Below are 16,375 nucleotides of genomic sequence, written 5' to 3'. Positions count from 1 at the left end.
CCACCAAGTATTATCGCACTCTATTATATTTAAAGAAATTAAATAATGAGGAATCTGCAGAATGTATGAATGTTTCTCGCACTGTGATAAAACAACGGTACCTAGAGCCATGAAATTCTGAATAACGTAATCCTCCATCCTAATATAGGCATCTGGAGGCCCAAATTTGGAACTGGGAATTTGTATTACTATCCATTTCATATATCATATTTTGTAAAGCATTTATGAGTTTTTGATTAAGAAACCCAACGATTTCAAAGCGAGCAATGGCAAAAAACACTTTCATCTCTAGCGCGCGAGACTATGTATCGGAAATTCTAAAAATATGCTTTTTTAAAATTATATGATATTGCTGTTGAATTGAATTTTATGGTTTAAGTGCGAAAAACATGATATTTAATAAATAAAGGTAACACGCAAAACGTTAAAAAAATGGCCCTTTGGGAGTAATATAAAATCTAAAAGCTTTCAGATTTTTTTTTTTTTTTTTTTTGTGTGTGTGTGTGTATGTGTGTGTGTGTAATTTTAATACGTTTTAAAACTGGTTTCTAAGTGAGGACTTTCTAAGGGAAACTGGCTCGTATACACGTTACACATGGGGAAAGCCACGAAAACGCCGTCCAGCTCGTTCGCGGGATTCGAATCTCGGACCAAACTACCTGCGTTCAGCGACGCTACCGCTCGGCGGCTGGTGGGCTTGTTAGCAGAATTATACTGTATTATTATTGTATTATGCTATAAAGTAACAATGCTGTAAGACTGAGGGTTTGTTCATGGAATAATACTTTTGTAACCTATTATAGTATTAAAAAATCATTGTTCCTTTGCAAACTTTAAAAAAAAAAAAATAATAATAAATTAAAATACTGTTCATAGCATTCTCATTTTTATATTGTAAAAGAGATATTGATTATTATTAGTTTTCTATTTAAAATGTGTCGAAACGCTGGTTTGATAAGGACTTGAACTGCAGGAGACCTACACTGATTATTTTTACTTTAGTACTTCCATTGTGAAAATATTACTATCTTTTAATTATTTTCAAAGAACAAAATCTTTTGAGAAGGAAGAATATTTAAACTGAGCAGTTCTTATATACAAAATTAAAATAACAGCAATGTAATATTGAAAAAAAGGTATTAGTAATTGTGTGACAAAAATTGCAAAACGAATTACTCACACATACAGGATAGATTAGTTTAATTTTGGTTATATATTTTATATTGAAAAAATATTTTCTTTCATGTTAATTATAGAATAAATTATTTAAAATAAAGCATTTTGATGCGTGTGTGATAATTGAATGCAGCAGCAATCGGCCATACTATAATAGCGAATGAATTTTATTTCTTTTCCTGAAAGAAATAATTTTCATAGAAAAAGAAAATAAAAAAAGGGAAGAAATATTAAGAAAGAAATATTTTCTTTCTAATTTCTTATTTAAAGAAATATTTTTCGAATAGTAACTGTACAATAAATTACGGGAAAACAGTTTTAATGTAAACATGGGAAAAAAAAGAAAAAAAAAAAAAAAAAAACTTAGTTTGCTATTAGATTGTAATGCAAATTAATCATATTATAAATTTAAATAATTAAAATTGTTTATTTCTAAAAGGATTTGAAGTAAGCTTAATTCATTTACTCTTATCTATTTACCATTGCTTTCATGGTATCCCATATCACTCTTTATTTCTTACCTCTAAATTCCTGCGTTAACTTTCCCATTAAAAAACGAGATTTTCTTTCACATAACACAGCAGCATATTCTACTGCGTGTTGGTCATAATACTGTTTTGTGCAATTTTTTTTTCGAACTACAAATGCAGTGTGTGAGTTAGTGAAATAATGGGAGAATATTCTTAGAATTTCAGCCAGCGCGCGCTATAAATTTCGTCACTCGTCTGTACTGCGATTGGTCTAAAGCTCCTTGAAGCCTTGTCCCCTTCCAGTAAAGTTAAATGGACCCACCCGCCCTCCAACTGAGGACCACAGAATGGCTTTCTCCGATAAGTTGTGATGGCTGTCCATACCGGTTCTTTTGAGTCAATATTGTTCGCTCAAGTTGTAGACAGATCCAGTGATCATAGAATAGGCGTCCTGGTTTGACACATACACATATTAGAGTTTAAACACTTGCACATAACTGCAGATGAGAATGAAAAAATTACTTCCCATGCCGGGAATCGAACCCGGGCCGCCTGGGTGAAAGCCAGGAATCCTAACCACTAGACCACATGGGATACAGCAGCGATTTCTTTTCATGGCTGATAAAGAAAGTATTACCATTTTGTTGTGAGATTTAATGCATTTGTTTTTATAATCTTTCCTTTGCATAGAAAACAAAGTAAAAGTTATAATACTGCTTCCATTGTCAACTTTTTGCTTGAAGAAAAGCTTAAAACATACGGAAAAGTTTCTGAACAATAATTCTGATGCATTCACCTCACAGAACATGCACCTTTCTTCTAAAATAGCGCAAAAAGAACATAGAAAATGAGTATAAAATATAAAAATAGATAAGCAGTAAAATAGTAAAATGGAAAAGTACTACAGAAAGTTACTGTAAATGAAAACCGTAAAAACTGCAGTTTCATTACTTCTGCATACAGCCAAAAATATATGAAGTAAATTTTTCAGTACATTGAACCCTGCAATAGCAATCACCTCTGAAAGGTGACCAGTAGTTCTAAGAAAGTAAATAAGCACTGGCATTGACCCTATTTCTCGAAGACGATCACCTCTAAAGAAGACCAGAATCATTTGTAAACTCGAGTGGTCGTCTTAGAAAGGTTTCAGTGTGTTTTTGCAGACCAATTACAACTACATCAATAAAACTAAAATTAGAGAGACAATTATGTTAATGAAATGATTTATGCATTAATTTACGTATTAATTTCAGATCGTGCAATGCTAATCCTTTCACAGAAAGTATAACAGAACACTCAAGGTTATTTGCGTAAAGAGAGGGATGCATCCATGGAGGACTTTTTAAAGGAAACTGGCTCTATTCGGGTTACGTATACGGAAAACCACACGAAATCCCTTACAACCAGTTCGTCCACCGAGATTAGAATACGGATCTAAAGACGGTGTTTGGTTGGTTTTTCAGTTTGCCGTTGAGCTATATTTCTTAGAGTATGAAAGTTAATTGAAAACTTAAGTGGTTAAAGTATGAAATACATGATGCTAAACTTGCCTTTTATGCTACAGAATTAAAAATTAAAATATTAATGTCATTGTTATGAAATATTGTATTGTTTCTTAATCCTTAAATTTGTTAATTAATAAGAAATGCATTGTTATAATTTTAAAAATGAATGAGAGATCTCATAGGGCGCAAAATAACGACTCTCAGAATCAGCAATCGACCGTGAGGAGAGAAAGGGGAAGAATCATTCATCTGTTTATGATTATAAAATGTTTTAAAGACCGCTTAACAGTAGTCTTAATTGTAAAAAAAAAAAAAAGAAGCTGAAAAACTTCTGCGTACTAATAATTAACTAAAATTAATTATTTTCATCATGAGAAACTTTATAATGAAAGGTTTAAAAAGAAAACAAGTTAAAAAAAAAAAAAAAAAAGAACAAAATCGACAAAACCGCTTAAGCAAAAGGAAAAAGATTTAGATTTTTAGCGTAAGGCATATTATACGTATTACGAAATGATGGTCAGCGGTGTTTCCTAAACCGCCAAATTGTGCAAGCAGGAGATCATTAATTTATTACTCAGATTATAACAATGCATTTCATAGCAGCGTAATAAGTTGAGCCATTTGAGAAGATAAGTATTTTTAATAATAGAGAAAGAGAACTCCTTACAAGAATATCCCAGATTCAGTGGTATATTGTAACAGTTGAATTTAGACTATTTACAATAAATTATGCATCAAATTGAAGGTAAACTAACCTATTTTTTCTTTACAAATTTTCAGTGCGTGCCTTTTTAATTATATGGCACACAACCAACCTATATCCAATTCTTCTCACACTTTTGGTAACAAGTCCGGAGTAATGGAAATAATACCCTTGTCAGCTCTGTTTTTTAATTGTGACAAATCCTTAGGTACTAGCGGAACGTAGACACGATCTTTTATAAAGTCCCAAAGGAAAAAAAATCGCATGGCGTTAGATCAGGTGAACGTGGAAGCCAGCGATAAAAAGCTCTGTCATCTCGACTCTTACGACTAATCCAACGGTCAGGGACTTCGACCACTCTCGCACAAAGGGATTCCACTGGGAAAGGAACTCCATCTTGTTGCCAAATAAAGTTTACAGGTTGGACCCTCTACTAATTGGGGAAAGAGTCATTCTTGTAACATATCCAGATAAGCCACCCCTTTTACGGGAGCGAACAAAATGGTCCGTACACTTGATGTCAGAACACAGGGCAAAAAAATTTTTAATTTTGGGGAATCTGTTTGGTTTTCTACAAGTTCAGGAGGATGTTCTGACCCCCAAATACGAACATTATGGTTATTTCCCTTCCCATTCAGATGAAAAGTTGACTCATTACTGAACCTCAGCGTCAAGAAAGTCTTCGTCCACCTCTAACACTTCACTTACAAAGTTAAAACGTACACCGTGGCTTTAAAGCATGTACCAACTGTAAGTGGTACGGACGCATGTGTAAACGTTTTCTTAAAACTTTCTAAACTGGTTTCTGGCTAATGATGTTCAAGACTTGGTCGTCCTGTGCTTGTCCTTTTACAGACACTTTGAATTGCCTATACCATCAGCGGATGCTTTTTGCCACACGAGGAATCACAATTAAACGAAAGGCACGTTGAACTGAAATCACAGATTCACTCTTAGCAAATTGCTGCACACCACTTTAAGTCCCAACCACATTATGTTTCGGCTACGAGGTACTTGACGTCAAAAGGGACAATTCTCAGAACTCGCACATTGCCAGGAAACCCATGTAGCTAGGTTAGCATTTTCACTTACTACAAAGACTTGAACGCCAAACAGTAATCGATTATCGCTCAGATTGGGATCACGTGATCCTTCAGAAACAGAACTTTCGTCTGATTGGTTGATTTCTACGCGGGGCAGAGCTGAAGCCGAAACAATTTCGGCGAAGGTTAAAAAATTCCCGCGTAGCCGGTACATCGTTTCCGTAGCTAGGCGGGACTTCGCTTCCATTGAAGCTCTTTTTCCTAGAAATCCTCCCGTTTAAACCAGTGCTACCAGAATCTTGTTTCTCAGAATAGTCCCGTCTAGCAGGGACCGTCACTACATGTGATAACTTCTTTACACTCAGGAGTCACCAGTTTGCTTACCTGGCGCTGCAATCAAAAAAACAACATAGCAGTAATCGCACATGTGTTTATATAAAACTGTTTGAGTTACTCTACGTCCTTAATTTTCGCAATCGTTGATTGTAGTCATGTACTTCCAACGATGATAGTGCTTTAAATGACGAAACTATTCATGTTTTCGCAATGTCGAATAATTAAAAAAAGAAAACAGAAACAGAAAGATAGTAATTGGACAAATAACGAAATCTAACTTTTAATGCGATCTCCCAGTTCCTATACTTACATTTTAAGAAATTTGTATACTCCTTACGAAAAAATAAAATTATAAGAAGCTTGATCCCCATGCGATAAAAATTAATACGGATATTTAATTTCAAATTTTGTATTTTTTTATGTCATTTTCAACTTCCTTGAAGACTCGGTTAATTAAGTTAGAATAATTTGAGAAAATAAGTTTAAATAAAGTGCAACAAAAAAGAATGTAAAATTTAATAGGTCGTACAAGGAAATCATGTGATGTCCATACCAAATTTTTTGTTTTTACTTCCTTGTATAAAGTAAAGAGCCAATTGTAATCGCGTAAAGTTTCAATTTTTAGATTTCAAGGAATACCCATTGTAGCGATTTTAGCTGTAGCAATTATTATTGGTAGCGTAATTAAAAATAAGGTAAGTGTTAAATTTCACAAATTGAATTTTAAGGTAAGTTCAACTGCTTATCATAACAAAGTAGTTTGCTTAGCAAAGTAGTCCATTTCCAATAGGAAACGATAATCACTTGAGTTCAAACAGAGGTAGCGGAGAAAAAGTCCGGCTACGCTTCTTTGAGGGTTTCTTTTTCCGCTCTTGACAGAGCTTAGTAGCGACTCGGGACGAGCCGTAAAATACACAAGAGAGAAAGGGGCTCTCTAAAGCTTACTAGCGACTCGGGAAGAGCCGTAAAATACAAGAGAAAGGCTCTCTCTTCTCTACGCAACGACTGCGTATACTTCAGACTAAAAACAAACTCTCTAATTATTTTCACTCACTGTTTTTATGTCCAGGTTTTCTGGGCGTGTCTTGTGCGTCTGCTGCAGTGATTCGCTAAACGTCTTTTTCGGAGCATCTCTCCATTGGTCAACAGGCGCTGATTTGTTCTCAGATACTGTCTTGACAGCCTGAGAACTGAAAATTTTCCATGGGAAAATTCAGAACGTCTTTTTGGGAGGTCTATCTAAATTATTTCGAGAAACAGGCAGTTGGCGACAGTCTATCGCATACACACAATGGACACTCCACAACCCGTGAGAACTTGTATGAAAGTTTTCTCCTTTCGTAAAAACAATATGCTTTCCACACTTTGTTGGGGGTCACGTTCGACCTCAAGAATTCGTAAGTGTCATCAGGGTTGTCATCTGGCGCCCATTTGAAGTCTCCTTTTCCCAGACTTCATGGGAGTCCGTGGGAAAATAGCTGACGACGTTACACCATTTTGACTTGTTTCTTCATGTTGTTTATACGTACTTATGCCTCATAACTCAAAAACATATCGCCGAAATGTTGAAAGCTTGTATTTGGGATTTTTGAGTAGTTTCGGAGTAGCGTTTATATGCACGTGTGTATCTCACATAATTCAAAAACGGTTAGTGTAGAGTGTTGAAATTTTGGATATGACACTGCTAAAATATGTAGGTGTGCTATTCTCTTTTTTTATTGCAATCGGTAGTGCCAAAAGGGCCCTTTAAATTGGAAGATCGTATCTCACTTCCAAAAGTGCAAATAAGTGCAGCAAAAAATGTGTATAATTTAATAAGAGTAGGAAATCATAGAATATCCACATCAGATTTTGTTTGCATTAATTATTTTAACTACCAACTAGTATAGTATACAATTTTATTTATCCCGCAGATTCAATTCACAAGCCGTGGAGATTAAAAACCAGAGATGTGTGAATCGTTATATGTTAATTTCTCGCAAGCAAGGATGTCCGAGAGAAAGAACTTGTTTGTTTAGCACGGGTAACCGAAAAACACGGTTAGTCCGAAAACGCTGTAATTAATACACTGCTGTAAAACTATTATTAATGCACTGCTGCGATTAAAAATCGAATTCTTCAGATGTCTTAAATGAACAAGTGTGATATGAGCTTCATAGCCTTTTAATTGAACTAACTATTAAGTTTTACAGAAATAATTTAAGTCAATTTTTAATCATGGTTAGAGGTCCAGCTTTAGTTACACTTTTCAATAACAGATGGCGCTACTCGAACAGCAGACATACTTTTCGAAATATATTTTTATGTAACGATTTTTGGTAAAAAACAGACGGCATCTGATTCATGTACGATGAATTAGAATGTTTCGTAGATACAACAACAATAAAAATAAATTAATAAATAAATAAGGAAAAAAACTGAAAGTTTTCAGATTTTATATTACGCTCAAAAGGGCGTTTTTCTAACGTTTTGTGTGTTATCTTTGTTTATTAAATATCATGTTCTTCTCACTTAAATCATAAAATTTAGTTCAACAACAACATCGCGAAATAATTTTAAAATGAGCATATCTTTAGAATTTTCGTTACACAGTCTCTCGCGTTCGAGATAAAGATGTTTTTTCAGTGCAGGGGTGTCATTGCTCGCTTTGAAATCAATGAGTTTGTTAACTTAAAATTCGTTTAAGTTTTGCAAAATATGAAATAGATAATAAAGCAAATTCCAAATTTGGGCTTCCAGATGCCCATATTTGAGTGCAGGACTACGTTAATAAAAATTTGATGTCTCTAGGTACCGTCGTTTTTACACAAGGCGAGAAACATACATACGTTCCTGCAGATTCTTCATTATCTCAGTTCTTTAAATATAATGCAGGGCTCTAATATTTGGTGGCAACAGTTTGAAAACAAAAACGCCGTTTATAGTGAACCAAAGCAAAATGCCCAAATAAAATTAAAAGCCTCTCTGGGCAAACTGCCCCTTTCGGCTAGTAAATACTGTAAAAAGAAAAGTTTACATAAAATAAGCTTTCATTTAAAGCTTATAGACTATTTGATGAACGTATAGTAGAAAAATAATTTATCACATAGTTTAATGGAAACAAGATATTAAATAATTCTCTTTCCAAAATTAATCAACAATACTAAACACAAATAATAAAAGCGTGGCACGAATAATAATCCCTTGACAAATGTATAAAGTTGATAGCTTGTACTTTTGATCACGTAAATCTGTTTTGTTATATAGATGCCTACTCTTTTTTTGATACTATTGAATTGGCAAGAAAGTAATTTGGTTTTACAGAAATAGATAGCGTTATGTTCGTTTTATTCTTATTGGAAGTAGACTCTAGCATTCCGATCTCTATCATAACAGCAAAAAAGCTGATCGACAACTACCTCCTCACGGTCTGGAAAGAACGCTGGGAAGAAGAAGACAAAGGACGGCACACTTTCCTATTCTTTGACAAAGTCAGCTACAAGAGATTAAGATCTGATCACCATCTATCCCAGGCACTAACCAACCACGGGAAATTCCCAGCTTACTATCGAAGGTTCTTGAATCGTCAAGCCAAATGCGCCTGCGGCACCCCAGGACATCAAGCGGACGCGTTTCATTACATCTTCGACTGCCAGCTGTTAGACGATCTCCGAAAAAGACACTTTCCTAACAACGTCAGGGACATTCCTTTGTCCACCCTAGTCAACGACTACTACCTGGTCAAAGGCATCACCAAGATCATGACGGAAGTAAACACAAGACCTGACATCATCATCGAGGACTAGATGAGTCAGCTCCTCAAACCTGCTCCAGACATGTGACCTTCAATCAAATGTATATATTCTAATTCTTATTGTAATATTTAAAAGTCAATACAGATATAGTTGATAGTTTTTATTTCTTAATTAATCTAGATGTGGTAATGTAAATGTGTTTTGTTAAATGTTTTGTATATAATAAAGGACAGTATGTCCACTCAAAGCAGTAACAGGCGGCCTAACCGCCTTGATTACTAGCGCAACGATCGGAATGATTTCAAGCCCGGTAGTGCCTTATCTTAATGGCGGAGCCGGTTAGTGTCACAAACACTAGTTCTATCAATCTTGTATTTTTTTTTTTTTTTTTTTTTTTTTTAGATTTAGCTGACACTTTTAAGTTGCTGTAGAAACAAATAACGCGTATTTTTGTTTACAACTGTTAGTTTACAGTCAATTTCAACTTAAAATGCAAAAATAAGCATTTCCAATATATTTTACTTTTTTATTTTCATAAAGGAAAAAAAGCAGTATTGTGAGAAATTTTCAAACTAAATTATCAAAAGAGGAATCAAAAAGTCGCAAAAAATCGCAGCTGACGTCAGAGATCACGTGACTTTTGGGACGTCATAGTTATGCGTGCTCACATGCCCTCTGACGTCATAACAACTTTACCATTTATTGGGTTCTGTAAGTTACAGACTGTATTCGATTCAAAATCGTTTTAATAACGTAGCTTTAAGGAAAATTTTAAAACTATATTGCCTATTTTCAGTTGTTTAAATATCCATTCCTTTTTTATTTAATTCTAATTTAATTTAAGTTTCTATTAGAAAATTGCCTTTGCTTTGATTTTTAAGTTATTTCCATTGCTTACTTCTTAAAAGTATTATAATCAGAAGAATGAATTTTATTTCTTCTCTGTTTGGGCACCCAATATATGGCGCGTAACCTACAAGTTCTTTTGTTCAGTCCGTTATCACCATAGAACTGGAGGCGGAAAACTGACTTAAAACACACGAGGGATGAGGGGAGCAGATCATAGGTCCGGAAGTAGTTTTTTTTCTTTCATTCCCTCTTTCTCCCATTCAGGCATCAGGCCGAAGAAAATCTACAATACATATTCTTTGGTTAGGTTGTGCAAGCTTGTAAAGGAAAGCCCACATGTAAACAAGAATGCCAGATGCCAACTTCTGTTTAAGCCTAAATAAACTACTTTTTTTAATATAAATTATATTTAATTGATACATTATTTTAACATAAAAGCATTTTACGATATATTAAAACAAAATCTCTGAGATTGCAAAAAGTAGCATAAGAAAAAGAAGGAGGTCGAAAAAATTTCGTAAAATCGCAAGTACTAAAATTTTAGTAGCAAAAGTTTGTCAAAAGTCGCAAATTTGCGATAAATCGCACGATCTGGCAACACTGCAAGAAAGTGGCTGAGGCTCACAAAGAGAATGTTTATGGTGTTAATGGCTTAACAAAACGCATGTGTCAGGAATTGGTTAAAAAATTTCTTTTTGAAGATTTTTCACATGAAGATGACCAACGTTCTGGCCGACTTTCTGAAGTAGATGATGACGAAATTAAAGCCATAAGTAAATCAAATTGTCCTATAATTGTGCGAGAGACTGCAAAAAGGTTAACTGTATGACACATAACAATTGAAAATCACATAAAATGTCTTGGACTCGTTAAAAAGCTCGTTATTTGCGTTCCGCCATGAACTGAAAGAAATTCACTGAATACAACGAATCAGTATTTGCGATACGCATTTCAACCGTAATGCAGTCGGCACTGTTTTGAAAGGAATTATCACTGGTAATGAAAAATGGATCGTCTACAGTAACATGAATCGAAAGAGATTACAGTCCTAAACATGATGAATCAGCATAAATCATATCAAAAACTTAATTGCATCAGCAGATCATCTGTCAATTTGGAGGGATTACAAAGGTGTTGAGTATTTTGAGCTGCTTCCAAGCAACCAAACGATCAACTCAGATGTTTACTGCCAACAACTTATGAAACTTGAAGAAGCCATCAAAGAAAAAAAAGACAGACCAGAAATGACAAACCGCAAATTCCCCCACGACAATACGAGGCCTCACACATCTTAGCAACACGTACGAAAATACTGGAGCTTGGCTGGGAACTGATGTCGGATCCCCCATATAGCTCCGACATTTCACCATCGGATTATCATTTATTTCAAAGTTTACAAAATTTCTTAAATGGTGAAAAGTTCAGCAATAACGATGACTTCAAATCCCATTTGTTTAAGTTTTTTACTGATAAAGACCAGAGAACTCGGAATCATGAACTTACCAGAAAGATGCGAAAGATCGTCGAACAGAATGGAAGACATTTGACCGATTAATTTTTTTTTTTTTTTTTTTTTTTTTTTTTCATGGGAAAAAATTAAGATTTATTGCACTCTAAAAGACGGAAATTACAGTCTTGCCAACCCGACAGTAAGCCCTGGGTTCTCTACGGAATCGATTAACGAATGCGGGAAACTTACTACGTTGTGTTTGCGTTTGGGAATGAGAATGGGAGAATTAAACAGTATAGAACAAATCCAATTTTACAGTTGTATATACATTTTCGGACTAAGCGATAAGATTAAAAATGAAATTAAATAACAAATAATTAGTATTAAATAAAGATGAAAGGAAAGTGGGTCAAGTATTTTATTGTTTTATTTTACAGTATAATTCAAACTTTAGTAACAATGAACAGGAAAGTTAAGAAAATAAATCAACTCATAAAATTAAGCAAAAACTTCACCGTACACAATACTTTAGGTGAAAATATTGTTAAATATTAATAATGCTTAAAACGCAGTAATAAATTGCTCCAAAAGCTCCTTAAAGCTAAAAAATGCACTTAATGCGATAAGAGCACTGCTTGCAGACAAGGGAAAATTTGCGGAAAGATAGGAAGGAAAAGGTTTTTCTCTTTGAGGATCTTGTAAGATCAACTGATGGCGTCCATATCACGCACATGTTTTTCCCCTTTTGCCTTTTTTAATTTAAGATCAAATTGTAGAACTGATGAATTTCGCAAAGAGAATTTTTATCTGTTGTTCCCCTGAAATTGAAAGATAAATTATTTTTATGTTAGTTCTTTAATTATTTTATAAGTTATATGCTTTTCTATACATGTGATCATTCGGTGTAAATAACTTGAGGATAAGAAGATAGCCGTTAACTATGAGATGTTATTCGTAATTACTTGGAAAAGCTTTAATGAGTAGATTCACAAAATAACATAAACGGAGACAGACATGACGTCAACAGCATATTAACATGGACCTTATAAGAAATAGACTAACCCAAACGGCTTTTCTCCCTCTTCTAACGCATTCCCGACTGTCACCTTGACCACATCCGGAGGAGTAGGGACGACTTGCAGAAAATTGCAATGGTTGGCTATTTCAGTGTGTATAATTGTCAAGAAAAAGTTGGTTTTAGCGCCTCATTTCACAAATTAGAATTCATTTCACAAATTAAAATTTTTAGATATTTTTATTTTTAAAACTGATATTGATTTTTAAAAATTTAGCATATTTATCAAGCATAATTAACGTTCCAAATAATTATGAAGTTGTTGCATGCTTTCAAGCCTGGCTATTTATTTAGCTTTTCCTATGCTGTAAGGAAAGTTGTAACTACTTCTTTTAGAAAATAATATTTTAAATCTGAACTAATAGAAAATTTCAAACAAAGAATTTTCTCTTATAATGTTTGTGCTTTTTATTGGTGTAAATAAGTAAAAAATACTAAAATACCTAAAAATGAATTTTTGAAAGTTTTTGCTTAAAATTCTAAGTTGTGCTGCTCTTTTAAGATTATAGGCGAATATTATAGCATATTTTTTAAAAGGAGTTTTATTTCAATTATATTTCACAATACATCATAGTGATAAACACTTTTAACACCTTAATAATTTTTATACATTTATTCTGATGTCAAAATTGTAAACTATAATAATTGATTGTGCTAACATTTTATAGTGATTATTTTTTTTTAAATTTAATTCTAGTTCTGCATAATTTTTTTTTTTTTTTTATATTTATTGTGAATTTAATTTTTTTAGCCCACAGGGGCGGTAGCTCAGAAAGGCTATTAGTTTCGAAACGGCATTTTGCTCTGTTTCATTATAAACGTCCGCTTCACTTTGCAAATTGTTGCCACCAAATATTATCGCCTTGTATTATACACTGGTGTGCAAAAATTAAGGACGAAGTCGACAAATTAGCATATCAGCTGAACGAAGAGGCAGAGCGGACAGAAAGACCAATCAGGAGATTAAGTAAGGTGATGTAGGGTAGCACATGCGCAGATATGCAGGTAGACGTAATGGGGGAGTGTCTGAGTAGTATAAAGCATGTTGTCGGTGTAAGATCAGTATTTCTGGCAAAGAGATTGCACGCCGTATAGCAATTAAAATCACACCGAGTTGCTGCCTCAGCGAGAAATGGCGAATAATCAATCTGTTAGACGACATCTGGATGCTTTTACCCGAGGTCGAATCATTGGGAAGTTGGAGGAAGGCCGCAGTGTGACAAGTGTGGCTGCAGAGTTCGGAATTGCTCACAGCATCGTTTCACGACTTTGAAGACAATTTCAAACTACAGGAACAGCTATCCGGGGGTTTAGTGGTGGTCGTCCACGAGAAACCATACCCGCAGATGACCGGTATATTGCCTTACAGGCCAGAAGAAACAGGTTGCAGACAGCGGGAGAAATTGCTAGACACACGACACAGGCGACTGGACGACCGATATCGCGTTTTACCGTGGCCAGAAGACTGCACGATGGTGGTCTGTTTGCACTACGCCCTGTACGGTGTGTACCTCTAACGCCTGCCCATCGGAGAAGGCGTTCTCTGTGGTGCCGGAAACACCGGAATTGGAGAGACAATGAATGGGGACGAGTACTCTTTACAGATGAGAGCAGATTCAGTCTGAGTAGCGATTCTCATCGCATACTCATCTTTAGAGAGCGGGGAAGCCGCAATCATCCCTCGAACATCATTGAAAGGGACAGGTATGGAGGTGGCGGTGTTCTCGTTTGTGGAGGCATCATGCTTGGTAGTCGTACAGACCTTCACATCTTCGACGCAGGTTCAGTCAACGGGACCCGTTATTGTAACGAGATTCTTCTTCCATATGTGCGTCTTTTTAGAGGCGCTATGGGTCCGCAATTCCTTTTCATGGACGACAATGCACCATGTCATCGCATCATCGCATAGTAGCTGCCGAACAGCTCTTAGAGAGTGAGGATATTGAACGTATGGATTGGCCGGCACGATCTCCGGATCTCAATCCCATCGAGCAAGTATGGGATTTTCTAGGCAGACGCTTGGCAGCTCGTACCTTACCACCAGTAACGATTCCGGAGCTTCGATTGGCGCTGCAAGACGAATGGGCAGCAATGCCTCAACAACTCATTGACAACCTCATTCTCAGCATGGGCAGACGCTCTGAAACCTGCCTAGCAGTCAGGGGAGATCATATCCCCTATTAAAGACCGGATGTTTCTTGCTGGACACCCATCACAGGGATGTTTCGGCCTTCAGTCTCATTGCGCTCCATGCTACTTTTTCAATAAAGCTTCTTTTTATCCCTCTGATTTCTCTTTTAGTAAGTATTGCTTACATTACTCATGCCCTTACGTATTGGGGATCTTACGGTATTAAATATGTTGATTTGTAAAGCTTTTGTACAAAGTTATATTGAAAAAACCGTCTCGTCCTTAAATTTTTGCACAACAGTGTATTTAAAGAAATTTAATAATGAATAATCTGCGTGACTACATGTGTGATTCTCGCACTATGAAAAAACGACGGTATCTAGAGCCATCAAATTTTGAATAACGTAATCCTCCACCCAAACAGCCGAATTTGTTTTAATTCATTTCATATTTTGTAAAACTTTAACGAATTTTTGATTAAGAAACGCGTTCAAAGCGAGCAATGGCAACAATGTACGGAAAATAACATTTTTATCTCCAGCGCGGAAATTCTAAAGATATACTGTTTTCAAATATTTTGTGATACCGCTGCTGAATTGAATTTTGAGTGGTTTACGTGCGAAGAACATGATATTCAATAAATTGAGGTAACACGCAAAGCGTTAAAAAACGTCCCTTTAAGCGTAACATAAAATCTGAGTGCTTCCAGATTTTATTTATTTATTTATTTAATTTCATTACACAGAGAAAAATTTATGCTCCGAATTAAAATAAATAATTATCTTATAATGTTAATAATTAATGATTATATGATCAAATAAATGATCGTCTTGCAATGTTAGAATAATTTTAAAAACCACTGCCTGAAAATGCTCATAGAATTAAAAAAAATATATCAGATCTTGTTTAATTTTGCTTTATTTGTTTCAAAGCTTCATGTACTATCATTCTTATTTAATTTTACTTTATTTGTACTCAATAGTAAATTCATAAATTTTGTGTTTAAAGTTTTTACTGTTTTACCAAAGTAAAGATGTTTATACAATAATTATGCAGGAAAAGAATGCACAAGATGCAGTAAAAACTGCTTTAAAGAGACATATTAAATCTTATTTGAAAAATTTTGACTTTCATGATCTCATCATTTATGCAACGTATCACATTTAATAATTAAAAACAATTATGTGATACAAACGCCATAGGTTTCAGTGTTAAAGTTAACCAGATCGTCCCTACTCCTTCTTGCAGACATGTGGGTGACACGCGCCCCGTCCACTGGGTTAGTCTATCTCTTATAAGGTCCATGCATATTAATTCTTCGTAAACATAAACGAAGAATATCATTTTGCGTGCTTATCGCACCCTCCACATTTCATCTAATGGGTTACATTTTTAAAGCAATGGATAAAGCACAGTGATGAGAACACACGTGTTGCCAGAAGCAGGCGAAGCAGGTTGGAAAAAAGAGTGCAATACTAATAGGGGTATTTATAGTAAAAAGTTCTTTTAATTCGATTAGACAAAAGCTGTCGGACTGCAGCATGATTATATAAATACGAAATGGATTAATTTTCAAATGACGCAATTTAGATTTAAAATCAGGAATTCAAACTATAAATTAAAGTTAGTAATTTTGAACTTCACTTTTTTTATCTTATACACACACACACACACATGTATATATATACTTATATATATATATATATATACACTTTGATTTTTTTTCCCTCAATAACACGTTGTGAATCAAATTATTCAACTGCTAAATAGTTTTTTAACATTGAATAATTACTCTTCCGTTTCCAATATTCTATTACCTCAAATGGTTAAAAAACATCGAATCGTATGAGAGAAGCATCATTTGGTGGCGTCTTACTTGTTCGTGTCTCGGGACATCTGTCGTT

General features: G+C 34.8%; 1 non-coding gene across 1 annotated transcript; it reads right to left on the bottom strand.

The window, feature by feature from the left end:
- Positions 1-2,168: 2,168 nt before the first annotated feature.
- On the bottom strand, positions 2,169-2,240 carry TRNAE-UUC (transfer RNA glutamic acid (anticodon UUC)). The gene has a single exon. It is a non-coding gene; the product is annotated as a tRNA-Glu (tRNA).
- Positions 2,241-16,375: the final 14,135 nt, after the last annotated feature.

Source organism: Stegodyphus dumicola, chromosome 8 (assembly GCF_044657685.1).
Source record: "Stegodyphus dumicola isolate Sdum_Otavi_A_Nest chromosome 8, ASM4465768v1".
Classification (NCBI taxonomy): Eukaryota; Metazoa; Arthropoda; class Arachnida; order Araneae; family Eresidae; genus Stegodyphus; species Stegodyphus dumicola.
This window is presented reverse-complemented; position numbering and strand designations above follow the sequence as displayed.